We start from the raw sequence: 7,500 nt of genomic DNA, 5'->3' as shown, positions 1-7,500 counted from the left end.
GCGTGGTTTTCAGAGCAAAGAATTCAAGGTAAGATTTTCCCTTTAATGCGTACGGTTTTTTTGCTCGGAAAATGTCGCCACACGAAGAAATCCACTTGCGTTTTTGTCTCAAGTTTGCTATGGCTAAGTCATGTGACAATCTCGTTCCCAGACTCCTCGTTCCTTCGATGGGTAAATCAGGCTTCGCGCGATATGGGAAGGCGTTCGTTCAAGACTTGTGGCACCTCTATAACGCACTCGACGGCACAGAAGACGATGCAGTCTTCGACGAGAATCTTCCAGAACAAAAAAAAAAGTGAAGACGAGGAAATGGACAACGAATTTGAGACAGACAGCAAGGAAGAAGACGAGCAATAAGATCGATCCCGATTACACAACAACACGAACGGCTCCTTTACGAGCCACCAAGTAATAAAAATCCATATTACACCAACAACAACTTCTCTTCATTTTACAAGTAATTTAGTTCGGCTTCTAAGTGAATACACGTTCATTTGTTACTGTTTTAATTTGCTGAGAAAATTCTTTTTATCAAAAATACTCGGCTATAAGCCGAGACCCCTTCTACCGCTTCAAATTTGCCTAAATTGAGTGAGGATTTGTGTAAAAATCGCTCGGCTTATAGCTGAATAAGTACGGTATGTTACAGGAATGGGTACGGTGATCATGCTACTCATCAGAAAAATCCTCTATTGCTTAAATAGTAGCCCATGTCATCATGCAATCGTCCCTCCATTCATTTGTCCACCCCTCCATTTATGCCATTTAATTTTTCTCCATTTTCCCTCAAATATTTTGAGATATTTTTGCGCATTGTTGTACTTACGGTACTTACGGTTACTATTCTTAACAGTCCTTGGTTTTTATGCAGATTTTTTTTTTACTTAAAAGCCTGCTATATAACCTTTAAATTGAGATACTGTAAGCCACCTTGCTATAAATACAAGTCCAGAGAAGTTAATTAGTTTCATGGGTCTTTGAGGCCCCATGTTTTCAACAAACTGAAAATGACAAGGCTAAATTACTTTATTTAGGCAAAGTTAACCTGGCGACAGGGCTTGCTGGCCCGGAGTCATTCCCCAGGCTCGCCTGCTTATGTGGGGCAGCCACTAGTCTCCAGGGGCATGTACATGTGATCTCATATATTAGCTCTGCTTTCTTGCTTGCTTAATCTTTGCAGATCATTTTCAGTCATGCTTGCAATAGCTGTTTGTTCATGCTTAGTCCAGTGGTCGTTTTTGTGGCTCTAGTATTGCATTGCCCTGAATTTACGGCGATTTGTTTACATTATACCTTGTGGAACCCGAAACAGCCAAAACGCCTCTTTGCCAGCCTCAAGTTGCCTGGCTTCTTCAGTCCCTGATTCTCATAGTTTTTCTGATGGGACGACTGTGATTTCCCTAAATGTGGTAGCTCAGATTGTGGAAGCGGTTAAAAACTTTGCTCCCTGCGGAAAAAGAGCAGTCCTTAGAGCAAGTTTCTTCGCCCAGCAGCTCCTCTCATAGTTCATACGTTGTCGTTGGGAAAGGATCCTTAGGTCTGAATCGGATAATAATAGCCTGAGTGTTCCTGCCTTTACCTCGTGGAGAATTTCGAAAAGTAGCACCACTGTGACAGATGGACAGCTTGCTGAGAATGTAAATGATGGTGAGAGCTTGAGTGTGCCACCCTTTTCCCCAGGGAGAAACCTAGAGAGTACCACTTCACTGCAAGATGCTCAGGCAGAGAATCAGCCCGAGAATTCAGTTGCTTTAGAAAGCACTTTGTCCAGCAATGCTATTGCAGCTGTTCCAGTGGTTGACCTTTTGTCTGTTGATGAAACTGTGCATAAAGTGGTAGCCTACTGTTTGGTTGAGAACATCAGCAATCCAGTTGAAATTTTGAGGTGTCTTCAAAAAGATCTGGTAACTGGGCAACCACTTGAAGTGACAGATGCCACAGAATGTAGCAGAGGGCAGACAAATTTCATATCAGTTGACAGAAATAATTTACTACCTACAGCTTTTGATGAATTAACATCTTCTGAGGATAATATCGTGTCACATTGGAAATTCAATTTTATGATGAGGTAAGACCCAATCTGTCATTAAACAAAGTATATCCTTTGTTTGTAGTTGTAGATCACAGGTAGATGCAAAAATAACAGCTTCAAACTTTAAAAATAATGAATTGGAATTACAACATAACAGAGCACAAGGGCCAGTTTATAGAAGAGCTGCACTCAAGCAGAGATCCCAGAAAAGAGTTTTTTAGATGGCACTCTGAAAAAAAAGAAGTACTTTGACCAAGGAATCCGTGAGCATCTCTCTGAAGAATACTTTATGGTTGGACTAATTATGGGTAAGGCACCTTGTATTTCCTGGGTTTTTGTTACGGAAGCTTACTATTTGTCACTGTGTCCTCCATAGTTCTGGTTTTTTTCCTGAATGAATATAAATTTTAAAATTTACTTTGCTTCATTTGCAATAGATACATTTAAAAAGAACATACATGTATACCTATTGAGCTTTACAAAACTTTCTGGAGCTGTGTGGGTGAGCTTATGATAGATGTTGTTAACTACTCCTTTGACTCAGGAGAAATGTCAAATTCACAAAAACAGGCAATTATCACATTAATTGATAAAAAGGATAAAGATCGAATGTATTTGGAAAACTGGAAACCCATCTCTTTAGTCAATGCTGACTCCAAGCTTGCTTCTAAGGTCATCTAATAGAATCAAAAAGGTTCTTCTTCAAATAATCCATTACAATCAATTCGGTTTTATTAGGGGTAGATATATTGGAGAGGCGGGTCGTTCAATTCTAGACATTATAGATCATACTGAATCGCTTAAGTTATCAGGTATTCTATGGTTTATAGATTTTGAAAAAGCCTTTGATTCTATTGAATGGGATTTTCTTTATCAATCACTAGAGGCCTTCAATTTTGGTCCGACCCTGATAAGATGGATTAAAACCTTCCATAATAATGTCTCGAGTTGTGTGATAAACAATGGGTTATTCTCTAAGCAGTTTAAGTTAGAAAGGGGTGTAAGGCAAGGGGATCCTTTGTGACCTTATTTGTTGTGGCAATCGAAATTTTGGCTATATCACTTAGGTCAAATGAACATATTGAAGGCATAAAAATTGATAATGATGAAATTAAGACACTCTTATATGCTGCTGATATGATTGCTACTCTGGCGAACTTATCCTCTGTGGAACTTTTCATGCAAACCCTGAACAATTTCGAAAAATGCTCTGGTTTAAAAAACTAAAGCAATGTGGACTGGGGCAAGTAAGAATTCATTAGAGAAACCTCTGGGCCTTGAATGGTGTACCGAGGTTAAAACGCTAGGAATTCATTGTTCGTGTGATCAAGGTCAAATTATAAAACAAAATTTCCATGAACGTTTAAGTGACCTTCAAAAAACGATCAATCTATGGAATTTAAGAGGTTTGTCTTTGTTTGGTTACCATTGTAAAATCGTTCCTTATACCAAAGCTCTTATATGTTTCTACAATACTGGGAAATCCACAAGAAATTATTAAACAGATGGAGAGGATGCAATATAATTTTTTGTGGAAAGGTCCAGATAAAGTGACGAGACTCTCCGTTATTAACTCGTTGAAGAATGGTGGCCTGAATCTTATGGACCTTGAAATCCAAATTAAAGCACTAAGGCTCTCTTGGATTCCATGTGTTCTTGATGAGCGGGTAGGTCCATGGAAATTGTATTTTGAATTTCATTTGAAAAAGTATGGAGGGTCTCTGCTCTTAAAATGTGATTATGATGTAATGGATCTTAATTTACGCTTAAATGGTTTTTATCAACAGTTGCTTAGCTGGTGGGTAGACTTTTGAAATGCTTTTTCTGATATTAACTACTCCCAATATGTAATTTGGAATAATAAAGACATAAGAATTGATAACAAACCTATTTTCTATAAAAATTATGCAGACTGTGGAATTGTTTATTTAAACGATTTATTATTTAGTTTGGATAATATATGTTCTTTCGAACACTTAAAGTATACAGGGCTTGAATCTAGTTTTTTGGCATGGTCTGCCCACGGTTGTCTGTGCCTAAGGACAAGCTCTCTTCTTTCCCACAGGTGGAATTTCATCCTATGACTTTTAAATGTGAAAATACGGAATTCGACACGTACTCGGCTAAGTCAAAACAGTTCTACTCTCTGCTGATTGTTAATAAAGCCAAATATCCGAGTAGCTTTAAAACTCTATCAGTTACAAATCCGATGCAGGAAGTGTTCTCAATCCCATATAACGTTGCAAGTGAAACTTATGTCTGGTCTTTTCAGTATAAACTACTAAATAACATCCTGTTTACCAATACCAAATTAGGTTAATTGACTCAGAGAAATGTTCCTTTTGCACAATTTATAAAGACTTATACCATCTCTTTTATGGCTGCTCCTATTCACGCGCCTTTTGGAACATATTCTGTAATTGGTGGACTAATCTTCGGGGTGAAACTTTGAGTCTATCTTTGAGAGACGTCATAGTTTAGCATTTTAAATAGAAATGATCTACTAAATTATTTGATAATTCTTGGTAAACTATGTATATGGGAGTGTAGAAGAAACAAATCACTCCCAAAGTTTAATATACTACTACAGAAAGTAGAGCCTAAGCAGGAGACTGAAAAACTTGAAGTATCTGCATAGTGTCCGTGATGTGTTGTGTTGTCAATCTCTCTAAATTTGTAATCGTTTTGCCTGGTGTAATTGTTGTAAGTATTCATAGAATTTAGAGTAAGGTAATTAAGTAGTGTATTTTGTAATTTTGTAAGTAGTGTATGTATTATTTAGTTTGTAAGGTTAGGTAATAACAACATAATATTGTAAGAAGTGTAGGTGTAATTATTACGATAATTTTTTAAAGATATACAAAAACATACTTTACATTGTCAATTGAGGCTGAGATTTGAAAATATCCACTTCTTATTGCAGGTTGCGATAATTCATATAATTCTCTTAAATACTTCCATTTTGATTCTTTCACAAATGAGCTCACGAAATTGGAATACACACTATCTTTTGGAATTAATTTTGGCAACCATAATTCAAATTTGTCTAAAACAATTCTACCTGCATCAGTTCCATTAGCTATGTGAATTAATTCGTTGTCTTCATTTAAGGTGATATTAAAATTGTATTTGCATTGGAACTAACATTTTACTTTCTAATTCTTCAAAAAAGCTGCAACGATTCAGAGGAATGATTACATTCATATTTTTAGCTCCTCTAGTTCCATTGTCATTGGCAGCTTGAGTTTGTAAACGTTGAGATTCAAAACCAAAGTTGGTATCATCTGCTGTATTATCAGTGTCCAAATACCATAAGCTATTTTTACCTACACTTCGTGAGCAGTCTTCAGAATACTCTAATAGATTTTTGACAAATGTAACATTGTGTAAATTATCATTATCATAAACTATTTTACCAGCTGATTTAATCAAACTGTGAGATCCGTTAATTACTGTTATTCTATCTGCAGCTGCATGTTCAGCTCCATTAGCAATCTTTTGAAAGCTGAAATCTTACTTATTAATGGTAAATTTGTAACCATTCTTTTCTTGATGTTGATTATTACCAGGAGCTCTGATAACATCATCTTATTGAAAACGTAGAAACTCATTTCTTTGTAAATATTCACTCGTTCTGAAAGCCATTATATTGTTACATTACATAATTATATAAAAAATTTAACATTTTCTTTTTATACCACTACCAGATATTAAACGGTTTAAAATCATATTAGTGCTTTCTTCTTGCTTTCTCATAGGTTCAATTGGCATTATTTGTTGTTTTGTTGTTGAACCTTGTCTAATTTTAGAAAGCTGTTTCATGATTAAATCACCAGATTTTTCAGCAACTTTTTTTCCCTTTTTATCACCAGCATGTGATACTCCTGATTCAATTGCTTTTTTCGCCATAGGCTTAGCTACTTTTTTGAAAACTGAAGATGCAGTAGCTTTCATAGGTTTAAAAATGTTATCAATAATTATACCAGAGCCTTTATGTTTATGTGGATTGTAAAATCTTTTAAATTCATATGGTTTCATTATATTGTTAAGTTATATTATTCTAACCTTTTTAATTTTAACCAATAACTAACAGCTGCTCCATTAAGATTTAATAATCTTCGTTTTCCATCAGTAACCCACATTCTAATAGAAGATATTGTACTTTTATTAATTGGATTAAATGTTACTCTCCTTAGCTCAAGAGTAAAGCTGTACAATGGTTGCAAAATGCTTGTTGAAAAACCATAAATAATATCACTATCTTCACCATCAACTAAAGAATTATTAATTAAATCACAATGAATATTTAAAACGTGAGTATATTGACTTAAATTAGGCACACAATCGCCAACATGAGAACCACTGTATAATACTTTTTTTGTTAAAACCAATTAGATCAAATGTTTTTTTTACCATTAATTTCTTGAATATAATTAAACACCTGCTAGAAATGTTAAATCAATATAACTTACTCCATCATTTAAACTATAAGCAATCTTTTGATTATTATAAGAAGGATTAACATTAACCCAAGTAAGAGACATTAATAACTCTACTTGATCCTAAAATATGTTCGTGATTGCTGGTTTATTCAATTGTAAATTTTTAACAGAATAGCTTGATAATAGGATTTCTCTATCCATATATATACAATATCGTTACATTAAATTTTAAAATACTTTTTGTAGGGTTTATTATGTTGTGATTTACTAATTGTTAACATTTTTAGCAATGATACTGTCAGAGAGACCCCTTTACCGACCAAGAGAATGGAAGAAGAGAGAAAGGGAAAGAAAGAAAAGATCAAAGGCACAAGAGTGGTATGGGAAAGGAAACTACGATTCAGTACTGTTCATCCCTGCCACACCCAACGGAGAGCTAAAGAAAACGATACAGCAAGAGATCAATAAGTCGACACTTAGGATAAAGGTGGCTGAGAAGAATGGAATTTCGATCACGTCCCTTCTACAAAGATCCAACCCCATGAAAGAGAGAAACTGTAGACGTGAAGACTGTTTCGTATGCACATCAAGAGGGAAAGGTGATTGCTCGAGGAACAACATTGTGTATGAAATAAAGTGCAACAACTGTGACAGCAAATATTGTGGAGAAACAGCCCGCAACGCCTACACGAGAGGAAAAGAACACATGAAGTTATTACACGAGAAAGAACAGAACTCGCCTTTATGGAGTCATTGTCTAAAAGAGCACAATGGCCATATCCAGCAATTCACAATGAACGTCGTGAGAACTTTTCACCGAGACTCAATGATGAGACAAATAACAGAAGCAATACATATCAGAAAAATCCCAGAAAGAAAGAGTATGAACGCGAAAGAAGAATGGAATACCGTATGTTTACCACACGCAAGAATTGAAAAGGATTAATTGACATTCAAACATTCAAACATCTACAATTAACGTTCTGCCTCCCATGGGAGACCGTGTAGATCTTATGCAAATACAAG

The sequence above is a fragment of the Montipora capricornis genome, chromosome 14 (assembly GCF_036669925.1).
Source record: "Montipora capricornis isolate CH-2021 chromosome 14, ASM3666992v2, whole genome shotgun sequence".
In the NCBI taxonomy this organism is placed as follows: domain Eukaryota; kingdom Metazoa; phylum Cnidaria; class Anthozoa; order Scleractinia; family Acroporidae; genus Montipora; species Montipora capricornis.
This window is presented reverse-complemented; position numbering follows the sequence as displayed.